This window comes from Amblyomma mixtum, chromosome 3, assembly GCF_055824585.1.
Source record: "Amblyomma mixtum isolate Tamu chromosome 3, ASM5582458v1, whole genome shotgun sequence".
NCBI lineage: Eukaryota > Metazoa > Arthropoda > Arachnida > Ixodida > Ixodidae > Amblyomma > Amblyomma mixtum.
The window spans coordinates 249,642,543-249,670,410 of record NC_143014.1 but is presented as its reverse complement, the minus strand read 5'-3'; the positions used below and the strand labels follow the sequence as shown (position 1 = coordinate 249,670,410).

The 27,868-nt window shown below is 49.9% G+C and overlaps 1 long non-coding RNA gene across 5 annotated transcripts in view; it reads left to right on the top strand.

Annotated features, from left to right (window-relative positions):
- LOC149354297 (uncharacterized) overlaps positions 1–27,868 on the top strand; it is a 62,497-nt gene that overhangs the window by 4,046 nt on the left and 30,583 nt on the right. The window contains exon 2 of one of the 5 annotated variants that reach the window (XR_016291302.1): positions 9,083–9,171. The exons of the other annotated variants lie outside the window; for them this stretch is intronic. This is a non-coding gene — a long non-coding RNA (uncharacterized LOC149354297). The remainder of the gene's footprint in view (positions 1–9,082; positions 9,172–27,868) is intronic. 5 annotated transcript variants of the gene reach the window in all.

Sequence of the window (27,868 nt, the reverse complement as noted above, 5' to 3'; positions counted from 1 at the left end):
ACTATGTAGGCGTTTCCGGACTTGCTTCTTACAAATGGGCCTAGGTGATGGATGTGTATTGATTGAAATGGCTCGTTGCCCTTGTCAGTGCTGTGAAGTTTGCCCGGTCTCTTTCCAGGTGGCGTCTTGTGGAAAAGGCATTCTACGCAAGAAGCTATGTACCTTCTAACGTAACGCTTCATGCTGGAAAACCAATACCTTTCCCTAAGTTTCTTCAAGGTTTTCTCCGCTCCAAAATGGCCAATGTCATCATGACAAGTCCTGACGATTCTCCAGCGAGTCTGATTTGGAACTACCCTCAGCAGCCCTTCGTTCGAGTCGGTTTCTTGGTTCTTCTTGAATGCTATGCCGTTACGCAACCGGTACTCGTTTTTGACGCGTCCGTCTGTTTTGAGTAGGCCTTTTTTTTTCAAGCCTTTCCTTCAAATCTTGAACCTTCGGATCATTCAGCTGGGCAACGGTGAGCACATCTGCTGTCGCTATGCTAGTCGCAAGGACGTGAAGGCCAGGAACAATATCTGTCTCTTCTGGGGGGTCGTATGCAGAGCGGCTTAGTGCATCAATCTCTGAAACGTTGGTTGCGAAGCAGTCCCGATACTCAAAAATAAGCTGTTCGAGCTTTGCAGCTTCCTCAGGAGCAACACCAGGATCTGCTTGAATCTCTTCGATCGGTATCATTAAGGGCTGGACAATGCTGGTGTCCGACTTACCCTCTCGTGGCGGTGCGTCGTCTGGGTAGCAAATTTCCGCTCGTGCGACCCGCTCGTTCTCTTTGATGGTTGGTTCATGATTGGAAATGTTCATTATAGGGACGATTGTTCCGTCGGTCCCGTCAACGCTGAGGACACAGCGTGGTATTCAATGCTCTCGACCTTATTGTCACCTGAGCTGCACGTCCACGAAGACATCCGAGCGTGGTGCGCTACCGGTGGCGCAGAGCTTAATGACACCCACGTATTTTGCGGGCACAACCGTTGTTTCCTTCACCCGAAGGCACACAGGTCGTTCTAGGAGCTCTGGAATTCCAATGGACTGAAGCGTGTCGTCTCTGTTGTCCTCGTTCCTGTGCTCCTCAAAAATCCGCACTGTGTTCTTCCTCCTCACAATCGTGACGTGTGCTTGCTCGGTGAAAGGCTGGCCCACAAGTAGGAGTATGGACTGTGACGCGTCTGGCACGACCAGCACGTAAACGTCCGCTGTAGCTTGGTCGACCGTGAGGGTGATGCTCGTTTCCCCACACGGTGTCACACTTCCGTACCCATATCCCCCGATAGAGAACGGCTTGGTCAACTTCGTGTGAGCGATTCCGATTCGGTTGGCTTCCTACTTCCGCAGAGTTACGCATTGGCTACCGAGATCGACGTATGCTCGTATGTCGCAGCCGTTCGCTTTCGCCATCATAAAGTACTTTTCGTTCGCCTCTTCAGCGGCTCGGAGGTCAAAGCCCACCACGTTTTGAGCGGTGCGCGCTCCTCTCCGTTTTTGCCCTGCAGTCTTTTTATCCGTGGCCCATTCGTCCGCAAGCGTTGCATCTCGCCTTTCGTGGCGGTGCCGGGCAATTGAGGGACACGTGACCCTACTCGCTGCAGTTGAAGCAGAGGGGTTCTCCTTTTTCATTCCATGGCGGCTTCCTCCTCGCCTTCGGAGAAAGGTTCTTGCGGTCGGTAGTGTTCAAGGTCGACGCCATTGGTTCGTTTTTGTTGCCATGGGCAGGGGCGTAGCCAGGGGGGGGGGGGGGGGTGCTTATGGGGCTTCAGCCCCCCCCCCCCCCCCCCCCCCCCCTTTGAAAATTTTTCGAACTGTCACCGACCGCAGCATGTCCCAAGTACATATCGCGACTTCTGCTGTCATAGTTTTGTCCTTGCCCGGATCATCTGTCTTTCCGTGTGTAAAGTTTACTGTGTGATTTGCGCAAGATGCTTATATGCCTTGCTGACGCATTATATAGAGTGACTTTTGATTAGATACGTAGATTTAAAGGGGACATACGAGTGTTTAAATATCTTGTTGCGAGGTTTTGTGTATATATACAGTGACTTTATTTCCAGTGACACTGTTTTGTTCTTTATTAAGTTGTATCTTCGCATTTCTATGTAATACCCTCTTCTGGAGGGCCTTTAGGGGTAACTTGAATAAATAAATAAATTTCTAATGCTCTATTTTATCTTCGCACTTCTAATGTACATTTCGCAGAACTCCTCGTTTATACATGTGCTCGATGTTGCGACTAAAATTTCGGTGCAATTATTCGCAATGCATGGCCGGTGACAGCTGCTGCTGCGCAGTACACTGGAACGAAATACAGCGTCATTAAGGTTTTTCCCTGGGTGTTGCATATGTACAAAAATGTAAAGGTTCTTAAACGACGAAGATTCCTTAAAATATTTGCCTTATAATTGCTCATTCCGTGACATTTACGTTTTTCATATCAGCGACTTGCACTTTTTTGCTGGTTTCGGATTCATACGAGCATAGTTCTAGGCTTCATGTGATTTTTATTAAATACGCAAAAACATAGAAGCATTGGTATCTGTTATGTCTGTCACGATTTTTAAGACATACGAATACATTCTTTTATTTTAAAAAGTACATATTTCACTTGTTTTGACAGTGCGTAGCATTATCTAATACACAATCGCATTGTCAGTGTCAATGCAGTTATTATTCTTGCGTTTGATTCTTCCACACATTCTATGAGGAGGTCGCGCTGCAACATGACCCCCCCCCCCCCCCCCCCGAACAAAATTTCTGGCTACGCCACTGGCCATGGGTGTTGGCATATGCGGGAAAACGAGAACATCGGGGGACTACTCGATTTGGAAATTTTGCCGACAGTGTTTCCCAATCTCTCTTCAAGGCGTTTGAGGCAGTGAAGAAGGTCTTCCGGCGACTAGTATGTGCGTACGCTCACTGCTCTAATTACCTCGTCGTCGTATAGCCCCGTGATGAGGTATTCAATGCAAGCTTCATCTATGGGGTTGCAACGGTGAGCTTTCGAGAGCTTGTCGTAGTAATAACACTCGATGGGCTCACCGCGCTTTTGTCAACCGCTCCTCCATTTCTCTATGGAGTCGTTGGAATCCCGCTGTCGTGGGGAAGGTGCGCTTAATTTCTTCTTTCCATTCCAGCCATGTTTTGTTGACGGACGAGAGAGAGTCATACCACGTCTTCGCAAGCCCTTCCAACCTCGAGAGTGCGTTGCCAGATGTCAGCCGATCGGACCAATGGTAGCTGAGTAATACTGCATGTTTCCAGAAAATGATTGTAGCGCCGAAACAGACAACACACAGAAAGCTAGACGGGACAGGCGCAACTTCCAACTGATTTATTCACCGCGAACGCGAATGAATATAAGACAAAACAATCAAGAAGGATCGCAAGAACCACACATGCGCGGGAGGGTTGTACAACAATTGAAAAAATTGGAAAAAGTTTTGAAAAAGAAGATAGCCGAGTCACACAGGTGTCTCACCCCCGTGTATCTAAAAAGCAGTTTCATTCTTATATATTGCAATTGAGGGGGTAGTAACACAGTCGCTACAGTTGCTTTTGATATAGAAAGCCTCTAACAGTTCACGGGCTGTCTGGTCCTGACTTCTGCTTAAAACCTTCGTTTCTTTCAGGCTTGCTGAACACTTAATCTTTCTTTATTCACTGCAGGCTTTACAGTGAAGGGGCAGATGTGAGCCTGTGCCATTTTTTAAATCCCGATTGGGCTCTGCTAGGCGGTCGTTAATACAGCGGCCGGTTTGGCCGATGTACTTTTTTCCGCACGTCAGAGGAATCTGGTAGACGACTCCCACTGCACATTTAACAAACGGAGCTGCATGTCTTTTCTTACATTCGGTTTTCTTTGCCTTGTTGGGATCAGTTTTAACGCACAGGGCAGCCAGTTTCTTGGGGGGGGGGGGGGGGGGGGGGGGGGAAACCACGGTACCTTGTATTTTGTTCCCACATGCTTCAAATTGTGCGCCACCTTATGGGTGTACAGGATGACAACCGGTATACTTTTGGTTTCGGTGACCTCATGTTCATTGCCTTCTTTACTACATTCTTTCTTTAGTTTTCTGAACAAAGTTTCTGCAACTGTGCTTACAATCGACGTTGAAAAGCCTGCTTGTTCCAACTTCCGAACCTGGATTTGGAAGCTTTTGCTCGCTTTATGGCAACATGATTTCTTCAGCGATGCTTCCAGGCACATCTGGGCAATGGCGCGCTTTACAGTCTTTGAATGGGCAGAATCGTAGGGTATTAATTCCTTTCGTGCGCGAGGACAATATATCCAGCAAAAGCTTTCGTCTTTAAGGGTGATGTTAATGTCTAAAAACTGCAACCTATTGCCTTGGGCAAGCTCATGGGTGAAGTCCAAACCTTCTCCAAGTAGTTTAAAAGCAGATAAATCTTCTTCCACTCTTTGTAAATAAAATGAGGGAACCTGTTTTTTTTTTAAATAATTAAAAAATCGTCAACATATCTAAAAGTTTTCAGCACTTTTTCTTCGTCAAGAGTATCTAGCAATGATACTCTTGCTAGATACTCTGCTAAAATACTCTGCTAAAATTCTAAGATACTCTGCTAAAATGTGGGAACCTGTTTTTTTTTAAATAATTAAAAAATCGTCAACGTATCTAAAAGTTTTCAGCACTTTTTCTTCGTCAAGAGTATCTAGCAATGATACTCTTGCTAAAAACAGGTTCCCTCATTTTACTCCCAAACAGTGGAAGAAGTTTTATCTGCTTTTAAACTACTTGGAAAAGGTTCGGACTTCACCCATGGGCTTGCCCAAGGCAATAGGTTGCAGTTTTTAGACATTAACATCACCCTTAAAGACGAAAGCTTTTGCTGGATATATTGCCCTCGAGCACGAAAGGAATTAATACCCTACGATTCTGCCCATTCAAAGACTGTAAAGCGCGCCATTGCCCAGATGTGCCTGGAAGCATCGCTGAAGAAATCATGTTGCCATAAAAAGCGAGCGAAAGCTTCCAAACCCAGGTTCGGAAGTTGGAACAAGCAGGCTTTCCAACGTCGATTGTAAGCACAGTTGCAGAAACTTTGTTCAGAAAACTTAAGAAAGAATGTAGTGAAGAACGTAATGAACATGAGGTCACCAAAACCAAAAGTAGACCGGTTGTCATCCCGTACACCCATAAGGTGGCGCACAATTTGAAGCATGTGGCAACAAAATACAAGGTACCTGTGGTTTTTTTCCACCCCCAAGAAACTGGCTGCCCTGTGCGTTAAAACTGATCCCAACAAGGCAAAGAAAACCGAATGTAAGAAAAGACATGCAGCTCCGTTTGTTAAATGTGCTGTGGGAGTCGTCTACCAGATTCCTCTGGCGTGCGGAAAAAAGTACATCGGCCAAACCGGCCGCTGTATTAACGACCGCTTAGCAGAGCACAATCGGGATTTAAAAAATGGCACAGGCTCACATCTGCCCCATCACTGTAAAGCCTGCAGTGAATAAAGAAAGATTAAGTGTTCAGCAAGCCTGAAAGAAACGAAGGTTTTAAGCAGAAGTCAGGACCAGACAGCCCGTGAACTGTTAGAGGCTTTCTATATCAAAAGCAACTGTAGCGACTGTGTTAGTACCCCCTCATTTGCAATATATAAGAATGAAACTGCTTTTTTAGATACACGGGTGTGAGATACCTGTGTGACTCGGGTATCTTCTTTTTCAAAAATTTTTTCCATTTTTTTCAATTGTTGTACAACCCTTCCGCGCATGTGTGGGTCTTGCGATCCTTCTTGATTGTTTGTCTTATAGTCATTCGAGTTCGCGGTGAATAAATCAGTTGGAAGTTGCGCCTGTCCCGTCTAGCTTTCTGTGTGTTGTCTCTTTCGGCGCTACAATCATTTTATGGAGACCAGTGGTAGACTTGTGCCAAGTCGTCCACGCGTCGTATCCACGCGTCTACTGTTGGAGAGCTGGATGAGACCGGATCAAACGATGGCACTAACCGAGCTGTCTCTCCCGCGCCGATGATGAATGCTGCCGCTGCTTGCTGCGTCTGAAGCAAAGCAATTCCGTTGACGGCTTCTCTCACTGCGGCCTGAACGCTGGCCTACAGGATTTCCGCCACGTTGATCGTTGACTGAGCTATCGGAGGTAAGTTTCCACTTGTCTGCGCGTTGTCGGATCCGCCTTGGCTTGAGTCGTCGGCGTCGTCTTTCCCGCCATCGCTGCTCGGTCGTCCGCCATCTTCGTTTGCCGTATCCGTTGAAGATATCCGGTGCGGGTGACAGGCATGGTTGGGCTTGCCGGTTAACTTCATAAGTCCGGCCGAACGTTGACTCTATCCCACTTCTGAATTGTTGGAGTAAAACAATAATTCAGAGACGTTTATTCGTCTTTCCGTTACAAAGGAGCGCTGGGTTAACAAGAGGCTGTGTTGCTTCTTTCGAGTCCAACACCTGAGTTCAGGGTTGCCGCTGGGCACATTATAAAAAGAGCCAAAGCTTGAGCTGAAAGTAGCCATGTCATTCAATCTTAGTGCCGTACTTGTAGCCACATAGAACTGTTCTCAAACAACAATAAATGTTATCAGTTTGAATCGACGCAAGAAACAGAATAAGGAGCGAAAAAATTCAACCCTTCTCGGTTTTCAAGGCACAGGTACGTTGAAAATAAGTCAATGAATTATTAAATGTTCAGGCCGTGTGGATAGATAGTGTGGACTTGCGAGAGTAAATTTGTCATGTTTTGGCCAACAACCCAGTGGGACGTCATTTAAGCTGTTTTAGTTAGAAAACTCGAACTGACAAAATTTTATTCCTTATTGCGTCACGGTGGAAAATGGCATTCGCTGCAAGTGTTATTTTGCGATCCAGCGTCTGCGTGCCATAAACTCAAACATGATGTGCGATCGTGTTCACGTTGATTGTTTGCCGTTGACGCATTTCTGATTCCAGCTCGTTGGAACAACACAAAAAAAAAGAAAATGGAGCAGCCGCTTCATGGTTCTTCGCGCTTTCTTTGCCATCAGGATCGATGGCATGCACCCTCCGAAGTGCACACGAGGAATTTGGAAGCCGCTGCAGTTGTATCGCCATTTCCTCAACCAGAACCTGCGCTCTAGCACGGTTCCGCACTCTAGATAAATCTTTTCCAAGGAAATGTCACCTTCTTTTGAGTAGCGCCGCACACGTTAGGACCCTAGCTGTGCGTAGGGGTGCCTCTATACGCACCGACCCTGCCGGCGGGATGCCGTGATTTGAAAAAAAAAATGTGTAGTTAATGCGCCAAAATAAATGTTCAAAGTAGCCAGAAAGTAGCCACGGAGCCATCCTGAAATTTTCATCGTCAGACAAAGTTGAAAAGTAGCCACTTTGGCGCAAAATAGCCACCAACGGCAACCCTGCCTGAGTCTGTTGTCTTCCCGCGCCGCGCTAGCGCTCGTCCTCCTCATCCTCTCCTCACACCACTCTCTCCTCACGCGGGCGGCTCGGGTTGCTCTGACTCAAAGTTCGGGTTGCTCGCCCTCCGGCGAAGGATCTCCGCCCGTGTGGAAGAGCTGGCGTTCACACAAGAGGTGCCACGCTGAACACCTGTCACCAATTGATGTCACCCATCCGGAGCCTTTAACACTGTCACTCAGCATATGGTCATTTTTGCTTTTTGTCGCCTATGAAATGTGAATGCTAAAGCTGAGATAGCACTTGCAACTCATGCTAAGCAGCTGAATGCTCAAGCCTCTGCGCCATCACAGGCAGTAAAAAAGCATTTGGCTTTCTTTAGCAGTCTAATTGTGCAGCATATCGAGCAATTAAGGTGAAAATAACCAGACACGTGCACTTTATGTCTTTGATTATGTCTGTACACTTGCACATATTTCATCACAGTGCTAATTTGTTCCCTTTCTGTGTATACATGGGCTTGGTTTCTGTCTCTTGGATTAGCAGCAGGGAATCCTGTGTTTACAGGTGACAGCAGTGATTTATTCTTTCAAAGTAGATGATGTGCCCCCCTCCCCCCCCCCCCCTATTTTCATGTAGAGTAATGCATTTATGTACACGCTTTCTAAGCCCTTTTTTTTCGGCACAGGGTCAATCACACTTAGCGTGAACACGGCTCTGCATGGCTGCGCACACGCGGAGCACCACTGCAACCAAGCCGGTAGCAAACCCATGCAAAAGGCAGATAATGTAGTTACGGAGTGATCCGTTAGGCGTTATTATAACCACTCGCCACCACAAACATTCTTTTAAGCCGAAAGCCTTTAATGCCTCATCCTGTAGTTAGCAATCCGTGTCGGCAACCGTGTCTGCGTCCGTGTCGACAGCCGTGTCTGCGTCCGTGTCGACAGCCGTGTCTGCGTCCGTGTCGACAGCCGTGTCGGCAGCCGTGTCGACAGATGTGTCCGCGTTTTGACGGGTGTCCACCGAGATATGTGTGACAGTTACTGCGTAATTTCCTTTCCTCAAATGCAATTTTCAGTTTCTTCATTACGACCCCTCTTTCTTCTTTCACTGCCACTTCCTCCCTTCCTATACGGTGCGGTTCGGGTGTCCACCGATATGACAGAGAATTACTGCGCCATTTCCTTTTCTCAAAAAGCGTTGCGTTCAAAGGGCAAGGCATTCCCTAGACTCCCTTGCAGAGCAACAACACGCTGTCGCGTTCCACTCCTAAAGGCGAAGCTTAAGCGCCATTAATTAGCAGTCAATTAGTGCTAAGTGATTAATCAGTAATTGGTTATTAATTAGTGATTTGTCATTACTTCGTCATCAATTATGTGTGACGTCACCAGTGTCACATAGGCAAAGTGGTACGGTAAACGCTTTCGCCTTTACGCACTTTAGACAGTCAAAGTGTCCCCTGAATTTTTTTCTGCAACACAACAACCACCATTTATTCCATGGAGGAGAAAAGGTGGTCCACTACATCACTGACCACGGCCAGTCAACGACACAACACACACACATTGCCTGCCTGAAAACCCCGTCTCCGTCCCCACCGCGACCGTCCCGACCCTTTCCCAGAAATGGCATATAATCCCCTCCGAGGTCGTCGTTCGGCGCCCACTGGTCTCAAGGCAAGGGGGTAATGCCCTGCGGCTACCACCGTCCGTTCTAACAGATAACACGAAGCACCACGTCGAGGTCCCTCTTCTCGTGCGCCACTCCGCATCGATTCATGACCAGGGTAGATCCAACGGCACTCCGCAGGTACATGGCCACGCACTTTATTTTTCGCGTATTTTTCACTCTGCGCTATCATTTTGTTTCATAGCATGATTGTACGCCGCATATTTAGCTTTAGTGCTTATTTATGTCCGCTCTGCATGAAACATGCATGGTCTAGATTTTTAAACTGCGTTAGCAGCAGGGCACCCTGTGTTTGCAGGTGGTAGAAATTTTTATTCTTCAAATTATGAAATGTCTTTAGGCCTCTCTTACGGACACACTTTGCTGCATGGCCAGAATATCTGCAGATGACAGCCAACAAGTAACATTAATGCTTACTTTTTTTACCCGAAACATTTGTTCTGCTTTCAGTGTGGAGTACCAGTGCTTATAGTGGCATACTGCTATTGGAGCAATACACTCCATATGTGTTGAGTGGCTGTTTATGATGGTTGAGGCAGCCTTAATAGATGTTTTTAATAAAATGCTTTTGTGCTGTTAATGCATTACTTTGACCGTTGAAGATAGTAAACAATCAATGCATTGCAAAGACCAAGACTTTCCACATTAGGTTCGTCACATTTGTTAGACTATAGCCAGCAGAAAAAAGGTGACCATGCTTGGAACTAGGGGGGAAAATAATCTACGTTGGATGTGCACTGCATGTGATGAAGACGCATGAACAAAATAGCCCATATGAGCGCAGCAGCGCTATCCCAAGACGTCACTTGTTACACAAGGCTTTGAGTAATGCTTTGTTCTGCAAAGGTTGCACGTGCACATCGTGCTCAGAGTTTTTATGCAAACAAATGCACTTGATGAGTTGGAAGGGTGGAAGGGCCTCAAGTTGGGTTTTCATGACACTCTTCTTTTAAGTGTGGTGCAGAAGACCCACATAATAAAAAGTAGTGGTGGTAGTATAAAACTTTATTCCGCAAAATGGGACGGGGTTTAGGGGTTGGTGTCCTGAGCAGCAGGTGGTGTTCCTAGGTACAGGAAAAAAAACATTCTTTTGCAGTGTACCTGTGCTACTCAGCGCACAATTTAGAAACGTATATGTTTAGCACGTGCATGAGTTGCTTACTAATTGTTTTCATATCTGCAATAGACGATATGCGAAATTGCTTGGCGGTCTGGCAACACCGCGCCCACAACTTCCGGTTTCCATCTTGGCTCGGTCGAGCTCGTCGAGCTGGTGCATCGTTTGCCATGCGTACTTTCTTCTTGCGAGTGGAATTTCAACAGCCAAGCTTCAGCTGCTGCGTTGTTTTCACAGCTGATCTTTGACCAAATGTAGGTGCTTTCAATAAGCGCCAGCTTACTCCTACCGCGTCCTCAGCTTCGCTTGAAGTCTGGCGCTGATGATCGCACTAATCGGCACTCGAAAATGGGTTGGAAAGTCGAACCGTGACCGTGTGCTGTTGTCGTTTTAATGCTCGCATTAAAGCACCAGTTCAAGCATCACGCATTATCATGGCTATTTTATTCCCAGGTGGACGCGAATTCATCTGGTAGGGTACCGAGCGGTTATTTTGCGGTGAATGCGCACGTGTGTTGACAAACTTCTGTGACAGTGCGAACTTTCGTTCGCGCCGACGCCAGGAGCTTCGTGCATTGCAGTATAATCACACAAGACCCTCGACCAGCTGCGTAATTCGATTCCTTTACTGTAATGTGCAATGCGCATCCGCGGTTTTCAACGTCACCGTTTCAGAGCCCGGCGTCGGTTGATTTTCGCCACAATTCGTTGAAACCGCGTCCTGCTTAAGACGCAGTCAGTCGACATTAACAAGAGGAAAGTAGGCATGCACATATAATTCAAAATATTGTAAGCAAAGACGCAGCTTTTTCTTTTTCAGATAAGCACTGAGCCACCGCGGCGGCTTGATTAGAGAAAGATGCTACAGCTGTAGGTGCATGCACGGACTCGATACGCTGGTCAAGCTGTGTGTGCAGGGGCGAAATTAGCATGTTCGGTTGCTTCCGAAACTTAATTAGCTTACTCCCAAACTTGAACAAATGGCTTTGTTGCGAAGCAAGCTGTTGGAGCTTGCCACAACGATAACAAAATCTGATGGCCTGAAGCGTTTTCAGAACACTGTTGCACGTACTTTCTAGCTTAGAAATGCGTCCCTCCTTCACAATAAAGTAGCTATATTATTCACTTCTTTTTTTTTAGATTTTCGTCGCCGCAGATATCGAAGGTATAGGAATTCTCAAGAAATAAAGCATTCGCACCTCAGTTTTTATACGTAGGGTGTATTGCTTCACAAACGCGCATAACGCGCATAACATATGCGTATGATCCAGAGAGTTTGCTCGCCCTTCTAAAACTAATCGAACACGGGAAAAACTTAACTGAACACGTAGCAAACTAAGCAGTAATCGGCATATGGTTCTTCGAGTGAACTTATTTCGCCACGGCACGAGCGATTGGCCCGCTCAAAAAAATTACTTTCTCTATTACGTTGTTCAAGTATGCGTGTATATTATTCACGCCCGACCGGAGAGTTGATAAGTACACGAAATCGGCTTCTAATTTTGATCAGAGACAACAAAGGCTGTGGTCCTTATCTTAATTTAAACGCAAATCACCTCGAGAGATTTGTCAAAAATCAGCGCAGAAAGCGAAAGCTGCGCACTGATCCGCGTGCTGACACATGATACCTCGCATGGCGTTTTGTGTTACTAAAACGTTGGGACGGAGTAAAAAAAATAGAAAAGCGAAAAGCTGGAACGCACCTAGTTCTGGCACGCATCGTAGTGTCTTTTCACAGTGGAGAGGGTAGCGCAGCACTGCATCGGCATTTTACTTTTCAAACGAAGCGCAGCCGTTTTAACCCAACGCTGGGCAGCGGTTTCGTTTTCTGTACCGTACCAACATGGAGGACATAGTTCTCGGAGCGCCGAGAGATGGCGCTGCGCATTTCGCATATCGTCTATTGGGAGCAAATCTATCCTTGTCAGCCAAAACTTCCGCGTACCATACCGGCATTGAAAAAGAAGCAATTTGTGACTTTTTTTTCTTAATCAGATGTTACACAGGTCAGTAGTGTAAAATATCAGCGCTAAAATCGGCCGCGGAAGATCAACTAGCACGAAATGCGCCGTTGTGATCCGATGCGAGCAAACAGAGCGCACGACGAACAGGGACTAGAGCATGGGCCTCAATCTGAGGCCCAAGCCCGGCCCGGTCCCGAGACCTGAAGCCCGAGTCCGGCCCAGGCCAGCGCCTTCAAGCCCGGGCCCGCTAAATTATTGCTCTAGCAAGCCCGGCCCGGCCCGGCCTGTTTCACAGTAAGGCTTGAGATATACTGCTCACTCTGAGCAAGTAGACTGCTACTAGACCGATAAGAAACTGGCCGACAAAGGTTCTAGAACCACAGTTTGGCTTGCAGAAAGTTGGTTCTTTTTAACCCAGAAGGAAGTGATTAAGAGTAGTGCTCGCCGGGCCCGTCTTTTGGACAGTGATCTCGTGTAGGTGCGCAAAGATAAACTCGGAAGTTCCGAGAGCCAAATAAAAAGGGCTGCATACGCGCGTAATAAACTACTTTGCATTCCCCCATGATTTTAATCAGTTATATTTTGCCACCCGGAAGTATAAACATTAAAGCTGCCTAGCAAGCAGTGGGATGGCATTTTTTTTTTAATGAACGCGATTTCACAGGTTGAACTCATAGCCGAACTGGTCTGCTTTCAGCAGAAACGAAAAGCTAAAAGGCTTGAGTATTTCGCGGTGTGTCCTAAACTAATATGTTCTTCCCGAATGCATTTCTAATAGTGTATAGGTATGTTTTGGGATGACGAACGATCAATGGCCAATTAAGACCGGTTGAATTTTACTCTTACTGGTGGAGCAGAAGATAACGCGCGAACCACGTGATAACTTACAGGGGAAAACACTTGTCATGATAACCAGGCTGAAGAGCGAGGAGGGATAGATGTGATTATGAGATGAGATTTACAAAACTCCCGTGGGCTTTTGTGGCTGTTTGATTTACGAGACGTTCCGGCCAGCTGATCAAAAAGAAAACCGAACGCGCTTTAGTTTGAATTTTCTCACATGAGAAAAATATAGGTATAAAATAAAAGCTACGTTTTTGGGGCTTAAGGGCCCAAGGAGAGTCAGGCTGTGAGAGACACCGAAGCAGAGGGCTCCGTATCATTTCGACCACCTGGGTTTCTTCCACGAACATTTATACTGCAAAGTACAGAGGGCAAAACGCATGTCTAGAACACGCTCTGAGCGTGTTTCGGACGGAATACGCGATAACTAGCGATAAGATTTGGTTAAAAAAGGTCTGGATGTAAACATTTGCTGTTAAACTCATAGAATTTCATAATCATTTTTTGCTTTCTTGGTCTCAGCGGCTTTGAGAGCTCCGGAACGCACAGTTTCGTTGTTCTAGGCATGCGTTTTGCCCTCTGTACATGGCTATCATGCTTGTCGCCGAAATAGAAATGCGGCCGCCGAGGCTAGGAGCAAACCCTGGTTCCCCGGCTCAGTAATCAAGCGCTTTTATCACTAAGCCATCGCGGCGTGGAAATAAGAAAATAAATTAGTCAGTGAATGAAGCTTAGTTTTTTTCTCAGCGCGTACTATAACCCATATCTCATCCGTGTCGCTGCTCCAATGTCGCAGTTGTGTACTTCACTCTGCAATAGTGAATGAATAGTCGGACACCAGCCGTTTCTGTACGGACCCAAGCCCGACTCGGGTCCGCAGCTTTAAGCCTTTAAGCCCGAGCCCGGCCCGGGCCCGCAACTTCAGGCCCGGGCCCGGCCCAACGGCCCGGCTCGCGGGCCGGGCCGTGCCGTGCCCAGGCTTTCGGGCTGGCCCAAGCCCATGCAGTGCACTAAGTCAGGGACCCCGCCGACCGACGCTACGTTGTTCAAGCTATTCATAAAAGAAAACACCTCGAAACAGCGTCTCCGCCGCAGTACTCTTCACCTCCCTCCCCGCAAACACACTGCTAGACACAGACCGGCGCACCGGTGCGGTGATCCTTATCCGACGCCAGGCCGAGAAAGACGATATTGCGCGCCACTTAGCGCAGCGCACCGTCCTCCTCGGGGCTACCGTACGCACACCGCGTGGCCTTCGAAACGCGGTTCAGTGCCGCCGGGAGCGGCCTCATGTTTCTGTGCTGTTTGGCGAGGTGCAAAAGTCCACTTATCGAAACATTCAACGCTTCTTCGCGTGTCGAAGCGCGATTCGGATGTGCCATCTTTTAATGCATCGATCGCTCCCCGTAACGGGACCAAATTTGACGAACAAAATATGAAATGAGCGGTTATTCGCCGCATTTAAAAGCAATCCTAGATGGGTGCGTAACGTCACGACGCGAGGCATGTAGATTTCAACTCGTAAGGCCGAACACACCATGCCAAAGCCCATTCACCGCCACCGAGAAACACACTCGGGACCCTAGCAACAACGACGCCGTATGCCGTTGCTAGTGGCCCGAGTTTTCATAGCAACAACGACAACGTTGCTAGTGGCCCAACTTTTTAAGCCTAAATTTTGACGTCACTTCCGCCACACTTTTGTCAGTGCATTGGGAATAACAAGTACCTCTCCTGAGTTTTTCTTCCTCCATGACACCAGTGGCGCGTCCCCTTTCACATCAGCCGAACATTCGAAACACTCGCAGACTGCCGTGGCTCTTTCTGGCGTGTGTTCACCGAGGCCTCCGAGACCCTCGATGATATCAGAGGCTATTCTTACGAGCGGCCGACGCCAACGGGCGCAGTCAGCATTTTGTACAATTAGCAACAACCTCTTGAGAACAGCGCTCAGGACCGCGGTTTTAACAGGCTGGTAGCGAAGACCAGCGAGGCGTCCAGGAACCACGGAGGCGAGGAGCTCTCGTAGGCGAATTAAAACTTATCTACATCTTTACAGATAGCGATTTCAGATAATTCTCCTCCTACGAGGCGGAAACACCGGGTTTTAAGCCTTGTAATGTCCCTAGGTCTCTAGGCAGGGAATTCGTTGTCCTTGGGCACGCACCAATCGAAGAGCACAAATTGCCTTTCTTTTCACACGGCACCATAAAGGCCCGCCATCGAATTCCTGCACGTAAGCCACAGCACGTGAGCACACACACCACCAGCCTTCCGCAGGCAACCGCTGTTTCTCACGCTGCGAACTAGGAAGATCGTGTTCTCGGCGTGTCCGTTCGTCCTGTACGCTTGATTCTCAGCGGTGTGTACGTTTCTCCAACCGGCGGGTTACGGTAAACCGACCCCCGAGCGGAGCCAGCGTTGCTTGCATCATGCCCACGCCATCGCACCTGGGCGAGGTCGCCGTTCTCGGGTAGCCTTGTGTAGCTTCTGCCTCATCCGGACACTCGAAACGATGCGAACTTGAGCTCCGTGTACGGTCACGCGCTACAGCAACCCTCGTCGACGCGTGCTCGTTGCCAGGCCACGGTTGCTATCCGCCCCTAAAATCGCTCCACGGTATGCTTGGCATCAATGAGACGCACTGGCGCCTTCGCAGACAGTTCAGACATTACAGCTCCTCCGCCGACGGGATGATCTCGGACGGCGAGGAGTGTCGGCTGCTCGACGTAAGAGATCTGCATCATCGTCCGGTTGATGGACACTCCTGAAGTGTAAAGACTAGCGCCACAGAGCAAGCAAGCGCCAGCAAAAGCTTCCTGGCAACCAGGCTGTTGCAGGATAAGAAAGGTCCTGCCCAATATCGTATTTCGCGGTCATTGTCACACTGTACTGTGGTCTTTTTCTTTAGCAGAACAAGAAAGAAAAAAATCACTAGGTTACATAAGCTGCTAAAAGAAAGAGTCACTGCAACAATACTTAGCATAAACACTTAAAGGGCCTGTGCCCACCCCAGCGCAGCAGACACTCTCTACCTCTCTTTGAGCGAGCCTCCTCTCCTTCCATTCCCTCCTCGAAATTCTTCTCTCCCGCTCCTCGTCGAGTAGGCTCGGCTAGGCAAAATCACCCCTTCGTTCTCCGGTGTAAGCCGGAGGCGTGGTGTCTGTGGAGTGCGTCACAGGGCGACGTCATGGCCCCGCCTTCAATAGAATTCTTTTCTTGGTTTTTGCATTTTCTCCGCACACTGAACGATCGAGAGGCGCGATCGGCTCGACCACCTAGACTTGTTAGTGAGCGCATCCTTTCATACATCTGTTTGTCATTCCCAGTTAACGAGCCACCTTTTCATTTTCTTTTAGGCCTCCCCACCGTTTCACGAGCGGAGGGGTGGAAGTCGGTTGTGTTCGAAACACACGGCGAAGCGCGGACCCGGCAACCGCCCGTTTGCTTTTCTCCATGCGTGTTTGTGTTCTGTGTGTTTGTGTCTTTTCTCCGCTCCAAAGCATATGTCATTCATTGGAGTCAAGGCGTACGCAAGATGCACGAAATATAACGGGTGTGTGTGCGGAGCGGTCATGTGGGCGAGCGAGGGAAAGGCTTTGCTGCACTACTAATTAAAACCTTGTTTTGGGGGGCTCGCATAGAAGAAAAGAAACTGAGAAGGGAGCGCGCACGCAGAGCGTCTCGTGACGTGATCACGGCGGAAGGGGGGGGGGGGAGGGGGGGCGAACCAACTCCCTCAGTTTTACTATTTTTTTACTTTTTATGGCTAGGGTTCAAGGCTGTCGCCGCACGCTCCCTCCGCAGTTTTTTTTTTTTGTTCCTTCATGCGGGTTTGTAGGCATGAGCCAGAACAGAAGGCGCTGCGGAAAGCCTTGTGCAGGCGACGCGACGCCAAGGCTACGCCCAACCTTCTCCCGTCAGTCAGAACGATGCACCAATGGAGTGCCTTTAGCGAAAGTAGCCCCCCTTGACGTCAGCGGGGTGCAGAGTAGTGGGCCGGGCCCGTTTTTGAAGGAAGGAAAGAACGAACGGGCTTTGATTTGAATTTTCGCAGCTTTTCGGGGCGCGCATGGCTCTAATATTTTGCAGAGGTTATCTTCGATGCCTCATCTATGCAGTGGGCTTGTTTTTCAAAAATGTCCGGACCCTGGTCCGTGGCCCTTTAAAAGAGCAATGAATATTTCCCTTGTTCCTGTAGGCGGTTAAAAGGATCAATAGGCACGGCTCAAGTCATCGACATTCGCGTTCGCCTTTTCTCTTTTATACCGCACAAGAAAACTCAAATATTGAAGCGCAAGGCTTCATCTCAACAGTCGGGGGTTTTTGCCTGACATTTGCGATAGCCATCTCAGCGGGCAGTGATCGGTCGCAAAGACGAATGGGGTTCTGTAGAGGTAGCGTGCCAGTTTTTGGGATGCCCAAACTAATCATGCACACTCTTTCTCACATGCACTATAGGCCTCCTCTCTCGCTTTTAGCTTCCTGCTTGCGAAGAGCACTGGATGTCATTCCCCTTTTCGTATTCTTGACAGAGAATAACCCCTGATCCACGGTTACTTGCGTCGCATTGAACGACAAAGGGTCTATCATATCTCGGTGCACGCAGTACAGGAGAACTGGACAGGGTTGTTTTCAGCGCCTGAAAAGCACTGTCCATTTCTTTGCTCCACCTTACTCTCTCTGGCGAGTTTATCCCTCAGTGCGTCTGTCAATGGAGCGGCAAGTTCAGAGTAACGGGGTATGTATCTTTGATAATAACCCGTAGCCCTAGAAACGCTCTTATTCCGGACTTGTTTTGTGGTTGCGGAAATTCAACCACTGCCTCGACTTTTAAATCATCTGGTCTCCTTCTGCCTTGCCCCATGACGTGCCCCAAATACCTAACTTCTGCTCGTGCCATTTGGCTCTTTGCGGGCCTCACAGTTAGACCAGCGTGCATCATACGGCCGAATATGTCTCGCAGGTGACAAAGGTGCCCTTCCCACGTAGCCGAAAATATAGCTATGTCATCCAAATAGGGGAGAGCGTGAGTCTCCGCGCCTTTCAATACTCGGTCCATGAGCCTCGAGAAGTAAAATGGCGCATTCTTTAGACCGAAACTCAAGGCAAGAGGTCTAAAGATGCCCGTAGGTGTTACAAAAGCAGCGTACTGGCTAGCTCGTTCGGTCATAGGTACCTGCCAGTAGCCCCTGACTAAATCCAGGGTCTATACGTAGTTTGCCAAACTCACTTTCTCTACGCGTTCTTCTACGTTGGGAATCGGGTAGATCTGATCTTTGGTTATTGCATTTAACTTCCGATAATCTATGCAAGGACGAGGGTCTTTGCCCGGAACTTCCACAAGTATCATAGGAGACGCGTAGGCACTCTCGCACGGTTCAATAACTCCTAGCTCAAGCATGCGTTCCACCTCCTCCTTCAGTATTTTCTGCTGACGTGGAGCCATTCTGTAAGGCCGTAACTTGATCGGTACATCAGACTTAAGCTCGATATCGTGAGCAACGAGCGCTGTCCGCCCTGGTCTCTCGGAGAAGAGACCGTCGTACTCGGAGATTAAACTGTGCAAGTCAGCCGACTGCGTTTCGGTCAGGCCTTCAGCAGGCGCTGCTACTCACATAACCTCCTCAGCCCCGATACTTTGAGCCTTTCAGCTGAGGAATCTCCGTGGTTAATTCCTCACTGACGTTAAGAGCCATGTTGACGTTCTGTACCTCTGCGACATATCGTTTCATGAGGTTGTGATGATAAATCATGATCTCTCGGCGCCTTCCTTTCCGTTCAATGGCGTAGTTCGTATCGGAAAGCTTTTTCACAACTCTGAACGGTCCTTCCCATTGAACCTCGAGCTTATTCATTCGCGAGGGTCGCAGAATAAGCACTCTGTCTCCTTCTTGATACGACCGAAGTTTCGCATTTCGGTCGTAATAACTTTTCGCCCTAGTCTGCGCCTCTTTCATGTTTGCTTCTGCGATTTCTCGGCATAGGTGAAGCCTACCTAGCAAGTCCAATATATATTCGACCACAGTAGGGTCTGTGTCTTTTGCCTCCCAAGATTCCCTTAGTAGGCGTAACGGTGAACTAAGGTCCGCCCGTACACTAGCTCTGCCGGACTGAATCCAGTCGCCTCATGAGTGACTGTCCGCAAAGCAAATAGCATAGCGGGTACACATGCGTCCCACTGGCGTTTCTTTTCAAAAGATAAGTGCCCTCAGTATGCGCTTCATTACTGAGTGGCACCGTTCAACGCTGTTCGACTGCGGGTGATAAACAGAGCTATGAATTAGTTTGACCCCACACCTCTCCAGAAAACCGGATGTGAGGACACTCGTGAGCATCGTACCCTGCTCGCACTGAATCTCTTGAGGTAATCTTATTTCTTGAGAAGATGGACAGTAGTGCGTTGACTACTTCCATGGAACTCTGTTCTTTAATGGGGATTGCCTCTGGAAACTTTGTGGCTGGACAAACAGCAGTCAGCAAGTATCGATGCCCTGATTTTGTCACTGGGAGCGGTCCCACGATATCTATTACCAACCGATGAAATGGCTCCGAAATCAGGGGTACGAGTTTGAGTGGAGCCTTCGTCTTATCGTGCGGTTTCCCCACTCTCTGGCAAGTGTCGCATGCCCTGACATGATTTTCGACGTCCTTGAAGCAGCCTGGCCAATAAAATTCAGACAGCAAACGGTTTTTCGTCTTGCGGACCCCTAAATGTCCCGACCAACCTGCTCCGTGACAAAGGGACAAAATGTCGGCCCGATACTTGGCCGGCAGTACCAGCTGGTCCAACATACGGCCTTTGGCGCAGCTGTAGTGTCGATACAGTATTCCATCTTTCACTAGGAAGCGCACATTCTTACGAGCTATTCTTTTTTAAACCGTTTCCTTCATATCTTTGAGCGTCGGATTTTCTGCCTGCTCTTTAATAAGCTTGTCCCTGGTCACCCTTCCAAGAATTCGGTCCAGTGAATCTGACAATGGAAGCACAAACAATCCCTCACAATTCAGTACTGCGCTTTCTGATTGCCCTGGCCGGTTCGTATTGTCTCCTTCCGCCTCCATCACCGATTCATCCGAGGGCGGTGTGGACGGTTGCTCTTCAGTTTCATTCTGTGTGTCTGACATCTCACCTTCGCTCTCTTTGTGGCCGCCCATCTGCAATGTTAGAGGCTGTGCACACGTGTCGTGGGTTTCTGTCACATTCTCATCCGAGTTAGGCACCGTCGTCTCAACTTGGCAGCGAGAGCACGCGCTTTAGCTCTTGTCAGAGCCTGAACAGTTCCTTCTGTCAAGGTTATTGCTTCATCTTTCAGAAGTCGGTCAGTTCGGTTAGAAAACAAGTACGGGTACTGTGGGGGTAGTTTGTTTGAAACTGCCGCCTCAGTATGAACTTCACCGAACGGCCCGCTTATGACCACTTCTGCTACTGGAAGGCAAACGCTCGCTTCTTCCAGTATAGGTTTTATCCAGACGCATTTGCCGTTGTATTGCGTTTGTTCAACGTAGTCCGTATGTACAAGGTCAACTGTCGCTCCGCTGTCTGTGAGCAACCGACATGTCTTTCCATTCACAGTAATATTAAACAAGTATGGGCTCAGCAACTCCTCATTTGAGGCTGAATCGCAAGCGTAAGCAAACGTTACTTTTGGTTTGCGAAATCCTGCTGCGATGTGCCCAGTTTCCTGACAGTTATAGCATGTGAGCGGCCTGCGCGCCTCAAAATTTTTTTTCTTTCAGCGGTCATCATCTCCCTTTTTCTCTCGCTCACTTTGTGTGTTCTCAACTTTAGTAGGCTTTATCGTAGCCTCTGGTGTCTCATGCTTCGGCTTTGGTGCTGCTCTCCACTGGCGCTCTGTCCTCCTCTTCCCCCTGTCAGCCGGCCTGGAGGAAGAAAACTCCTCTCGTACCCCTCGGCGGGAGACATACTCGCCCGCCAGTTCAGCCGCTGTCTGCACCGAGCTGACAGTCGCCCTGTCTTGAATCCAAAGTTTCATCGACTCTGGAACTTTCGAAAGAAACTGCTCGATGGCGATAATTTCTAGAGCGTTACTAAACTCATCATTAGCTTTGGCGCCTTTCATCCATTCTACTAGGTTTGCCTTCAATTCATAGGCAAATTCTGCATAGCTAGCGCCCTGCTTCTTTGTTAGGCTCCGAAGCCTATGCCTGAATGCCTCTGGCGATAAGCGAAATCTCTTCAGAAGGCTTTCTTTCACTTTATCATAACTGTCCGAGTCCTCAGCAGAGAGTCTACGATCACATCCGCTGCTTCGCAAGGCAGCAAGCTCAACAACCATCGCGGCCAAGAGCTGCGACCAAACTGCGCTTTTTCGCAAGCTCTCTCGAAGTTAACGAGATAGACGCCCATGTCTTGCCCAGTATTGAAGGGCTGCAACAGTTTCGATAGATCATATAGATCTGTCCGGGCCACTGCCTCAACGCCTTGAACACTAATCGTCTTTCTGAGATCAACTTCTAGGCGAAGTTTCTCTACTTCCAGCTCTAACTGCTTTTGTTCTGCCGCTCGGCATCTCTGCATCTCTTTCCATGCTTCTTCTACTTGCCCGCTCTCGGCATAAAAACTTTCTATTGCCACGATGATATCAGACTTAGTCATCTCCAGACAGACCTTAATGCCTAGCTCCTCACTCAGACTCACGAGCTCAGTCTTGAGTAGACTCTTCAAATCCATGACTGACAGCAGTGCGACAATGCCGTCGCCTCCACCCAGAAGTACTTTAATTCACGCTTCTGCGGCTGGCCTCACCAGGGAGAAGATAACACCTCTATTTTATCAGCCTGGCAACCAAAAGCAATGCCAGCACTCACCACTCTGCAACTGCCAGTCTCTGCGATCCCTGTGTGCTGTCCTCCGTCGGTCAGCCAGGCTCGATCCCACCACGCTGCCACCAGTTGTCGCGACGCCGGACGTTGGGCCCGAGTCGAGGGTAGCGAAGACCAGCGAGGCGTCGAGGAACTACGGAGGCGAGGAGCTCTCGTAGGCGAATTAGAATTTATTTACATCTTTACTGATAGAAATTTCAGGGAATTCTCCTCCTACGAGGCGGAAACACCGGGTTTTAAGCCTTATAATGTCCCTAGGTCCCTAGGCAGGGAATTTGTTGTCCTTGGGCACGCACCAATCGTAGAGCACAAATTGCCTTTCTTTTCACACGGCACCATAAAGGCCCGCCCTCGAATTCCTGCACGTAAGCCACAGCACGTGAGCACACACACCACCAGCCTTCCGCAGGCAACCGCTGTTTCTCACGCTGCGAACTAGGAAGATCGTGTTCTCGGTGTGTCCGTTCGTCCTGTAGGCTTGATTCTCAGCGGTGTGTACATTTCTCCAACCGGCGGGTTGCGTATTCGCCAACTGCAGCCTGTACAGCCACATGGCTTGAAACCACGGTGAATTGATCACGGTGACTGAAGATTGTCACAACGGCTTACCTAAAAGGGATAATAAATCCTCTTAAACGGCGTTATATGCCACTAAGCATCACGATTTGCGACCTAAAAGGGAAAAAATTTGAAAAAAATGATATTAAAAAAACAATAAAATTACAGTACAGAGAGCGGAGTCGAACGGCCGACCTTCCATACGCAACACGTGGCTCTAATCCACTGCGCCATAGCGGCGATGTCAAGCCGTCGTTCTGAATGAATATTTATAACCAGCCTTAATGTGGCTGCTACCTGCCGGTGGGCGGCGCTCTCATCGCTGGCTGTACCGGCTGCATTTGGCGAACACGCCGGCGGGTTACGGTAAACCGACCCCCGCGCGTAGCCCGCGTTGCTTGCATCATGCCCACGCCGTCGTACCTGGGCGAGGTCGCCGTTCTCAGATAGCCTTGTGCAGCTTCTGCCTCATCCGGACACTCGAAACGATGCGAACTTGAGCTACGTGTACGGTCACGCGCTACGGCAACCCTCGTCGACGCGTGCTCGTTGCCAGGCCATGGCTGCTATCCGCCCCTAAATGCGCTCCACGGTATACTTGGCATCAATGAGACGCACCGGCGCCTTCGCAGACAGTTCAGACATTACAAGGCGTTGATAGAAATGGCGGGAAGCACGGGACCCACGAGCCTGCTCGTGAGGTACTGCATTAATTATGGTGGCGCAGGTTTGTCGGACACCGTACCAAGGCGTTATGCTTGCCGGTTTCGATGCATACGCCTTTGGAGCTTCGGCTAGAGTAACTTCCGAAAATATCTGCAGGCGATTCTCAGTCCACTAAGCGCCCTACATTGTCGCTTTAATGATATTCTTTAACCTGTGCACACGTTGGCAAAAAGTACGATGTTATAAAGTGCAGGCATGCCGAATGAACAGCATATGCCGTTCGCTCTATGAGCTAAGGCAGAGCTAACAGAACTAAAATATTTACAAACCTTTAATTTTCTCATAAGGGAAGTCATGGCTTGCCGGCCGGTGGCTGCGTGAGTACAGAGCAAATAAATGCATTGCTGCTGCTATGATATTGCCACCTAGTATTGCCAGGTGGCGCATACGAAGTAGGGCGACGACGACGAAGTAGGGCTCGCGCCGTGTGGAGTCTGTCGCTGTTGTTGCCCCAGCTTGCCTGGCCTTCCCTTTCGTGCCTGCTAATAAAGCCCCCCTTCGTCAGCAAGTACGTTACAGTCTGGTGGAGGTGCGGGGTAAGATCCCTGTATATGTCTAATACTCCTCCGCATACCCTGGGCTCCAGTCCTTCGCTGGTGGACACCCCTGTGCACCGTGCTAGCCGGCGAAACCAAGGCCTACCTCCCGAACACGGGCTTTTGGAGTCTGCAAGAGCACCCACCCATCGACCTGTTATGCCAGCTGCAGCCTACTATACCTTGCAGAATCCGCGACTGCCCAAACCATTCCATGGCAGCCAGCTCGAAGACGTCGAAGACTGGCTGGTCGAGTTTGAACGCGTGGCCTTGTTCAACCAGTGGGACGATGCAGCCAAGCTTCGAAACGTTTTCTTTAGCCTGGAGGATGGGGCACGTACGTGGTACGAGAACCGAGAAGATGCGCTAACATCATGGCATGAGTTCCGCCGACGCCTGCTGGAGACCTACACCAGCACGGATCGCCGATAACGGGCTGAACGGGCTTTGCAGTCTCGCATTCAAATGCCGAATGAGTCTGTAGCCATGTACGTGGAGGATATGACTCGGCTCTTCCGGCGAGCTGACCCGGCCATGCCCGAAGAGAAAAAGGTGCGCCAACTCATGCGCGGCGTCAAAGAACAGCTCTTTGCAGGCCTCGTGCGCAGCCCACCATCGACCGTCGCTGTATTCCTTGCCGAGGCCGCGACGATGGAAAAGGTTCTTCAACAACGTTCTGCGACTTACAACCGGCCCGTGCATGCTGCTGCAGTCACCGAATCGTTTGCCACCGCCGGGAGCCACCCTGACGATTTGCGCGAACTGATTCGCACCATCGTGCGTGAAGAGGTCCTCAAGTTTTGCAGCCCTTTGCAGTCTGCACTTGGTTCGATTTCCGCTCTTGTTCGCGAGGAGGTGCAACAGGCGTTCAGGGGTCCTACCGTCGAAACACCACCTCTGCCGGGAGACTACAGCCGCCCCACCTATGCCGAAGTTGCGAGACGCCCGGCTGCAGCTTCGCCACCGCCGATTCCAGTAACGCCTCCTGCACCGCTGTCCCCAGTTCCACCAGTCCCGTATTTCGACGATCGCCGAGTGCACTTGCGGAAGGCCGATGTCTGGCGCACACCTGACAACCGGCCACTCTGCTTTCACTGCGGAGAACCAGGCCATCTCTACCGCAATTGCTCTTATCGACCCCTCTGTCTGCAGGGCTTTCGAGCCGATTCGCCCAGACCCCGGTTTGGCCACCGGCCTCCAGCCATTGAAGACTTCCTCGCGGAACAGCGACTTTCAGCCCGTGCGCCGCATCAGCCGCGCTCATCTTCTCCGCGGCGCTCTTCCCCGAACCCGCACAGCTCCCCGCGAGCAGTACAGGGTCGCTCGCCGAGCCCTCGCCGGGAAAACTGAGACCAGCGACCTTCGGGGGCGAGGTCGCTGGGAGTCGCTGCGCTGAAGACCTCCCGCCGCCGCCGCTACGCTCCGACCGTGAACAGATAGTACCGTCATCTGACCAAGACAGCTGCGTTTCCTTGGACATACCTGTTTTTCTCGACGGTCACAGAGTCAGTGCATTAGTGGACACCGGGGCCGACTATTCAATTATGAGTGATAAATTGGCGACTCTTCTAAAAAAAGTCCTTACGCCTTGTTCTGTAGTGCATCTCCGTACTGCCGGTGGTCATCTCGTTACTCCAAAGGGTATTTGCACGGCTCGCGTTCAGATTCAGGGATCTACGTTCGTCGTCAGTTGTGTAGTTCTGTGCAATTGCTCCCGCGATCTCATTATCGGCATTGACTTTCTGCGGGAGTATGGTGCTGTCATCGACCTCCGCCGACGAATCATCACCTTTTCGACCAGTAAAGCGACCCACCTCGCCGAATCTTGCCACCGCAGTGCCGCCCTTCGTGTTTCTGCAGACAGTGTCACGTTGCCGCCACGGAGCAGTGTTTTGGTTGAAGTCACTTGCAACGACTTGCATGACGCAGAAGCAGTCGCCGAGGCTAACCGTTCACTCCTGCTTACTCAAGGCATCTGCGCCGCTCGCAGTCTACTGACGCTTCGTGGTGGCCGGTCTGCGGTCCTGGTCACTAATTTTTCTAATGAGTACCGGCACCTTTTTGCAGGAACGGCTATCGCTTCTGCCGAACCTGTTACCGATATTCCCGTTTGTTTTGCGTCCGCGGCAGCCGGCACTGACGAACCTTCCCTTGAAAACGTCGACATAAACTGCCACCTGTCTCGGGAGCAACGCCTGGCTTTGGAACAGCTGCTGAAGGAATACAAGTCGTGCTTCGCTTCCTCCTCGAAGGTTCGTCAAACACCCATCACGCAGCACCGCATCATCACCTATGACGACGCTCGCCCTATACGACAGCAGCCTTATCGTGTTTCTGCTAAAGAACGGGCGGTTATCCAAACTCAGGTTCAGGAAATGCTTGACGATGGCGTTGTTCAACCTTCCCAAAGCCCGTGGTCTTCACCTGTAGTCCTTGTTAAGAAGAAGGACGGCACTCTCCGGTTTTGTGTCGACTATCGCAAACTGAACATGTGACCAAAAAGGACGTCTACCCGTTGCCGCGCATTGACGACTCGCTGGATAGATTACGGCAAGCTAAGTACTTCTCATCCATTGACTTAAAGAGCGGCTATTGGCAAATTGAAGTAGACGAACGGGACCGCGAAAAAACCGCCTTTGTGACTCCAGATGGCCTCTATGAATTTAAAGTGCTTCCTTTCGGTTTGTGCTCCGCCCCGGCTACGTTCCAACGGATGATGGACACCGTCCTCACAGGCCTCAAGTGGCAAAGCTGTCTTGTTTACTTGGACGACGTCGTAGTTTTTTCGGAAACGTTTGACCAACATCTTCAGCGCCTGCGGGCTGTCCTCGAAGCCCTCCGCTCGGCAGACCTTACCCTGAAGCCCCATAAGTGTCATTTCGGTTACGAAGAGCTCAAATTTCTGGGTCACGTTGTGAGCGCTGAGGGAGTGCGGCCGGACCCCGAAAAGACTGCCGCCGTCGCACGTTTTCCCGTTCCGACCGACAAGAAAGCTGTCCAGCGCTTCCTGGGTCTCTGTGCGTATTATCGGCGCTTTATTGCGGACTTTTCCACGATTGCTGAGCCGTTGACGCGCCTCGCCAGGAATACCACCTCCTTTGTCTGGACCACTGAGCAACAGACCGCTTTCTCTACGCTCCGCCAGCGCCTTCAAACACCTCCCGTTCTTGCGCACTTCGACAAAGATGCCGATACCGAGGTCCACGCCAACGCCAGTAACATCGGTCTTGGCGCGGTCCTTGTTCAACACCAAGACGGCCTTGAGAGGGTTATCGCCTATGCTAGCCGTACTCTCTCCCGCGCCGAGAGCAATTACTCCACGTCTGAAAAAGAATGTCTTGCGGTCGTGTGGGCCACCATGAAGTTTCGCCCTTATCTTTACGGCCGCCCATTCAAAGTGGTCACCGATCACCACTGCCTATGCTGGCTGGCAAATTTGCGAGACCCATCTGGACGCCTGGCACGCTGGAGCTTACGGCTCCAGGAATTTTACATTACTATTGTTTACAAGTCCGGCCGCAGACACGAAGACGCCGACACACTGTCGCGTGCACCAGTTGATCCTGCCGACGCAGCGCCCGATGACGACAGCGGCTTCTTTGGTACTCTCACCGCCTCCGACCTACTGACTCGGCAGAGGGCGGACTCGGACCTTCGCCCTCTCATTGACGCCCTTGAAGGTAGTGATACGGTTATACCTCGCCACTTCTCTCGACGTCTTGGCTCCTTCTGTTTGCGGCAAGGTCTCTTGTACAAGAAGAACTCAAGAGGCAACGATAGACCTTACCTTCTCGTCATTCCAGCCGACTTCCGATCTGACGTTCTTTTCGCCTGCCACGATGAGCCCACGTCTGGCCACTTGGGCTTTTCACGTACGCTCGCCAGAGTGCGGAACATGTATTACTGGCCTGGACTTTCTGCTGATGTCAAACGATACGTTAAAAGCTGCCGAGAATGCCAGCGCCGGAAAACGCCACCACTTAAGCCGGCGGGTTTTCTCAAGCCCGTTACTGCCCCTCGCGCTCCGTTCGACCAGATCGGCATGGACCTCCTCGGCCCTTTCCCCTTGTCGCAGGGCGGCAATAAGTGGATCATAGTTGCTACCGACTATTTGACTCGCTACGCCGAGACCAAGGCGATCCCTCGTGGCACAGCTTCAGAAGTCGCAGAGTTTTTCATGCACAACATCGTCCTGCGACATGGCGCTCCTTCGCACGTGATTACAG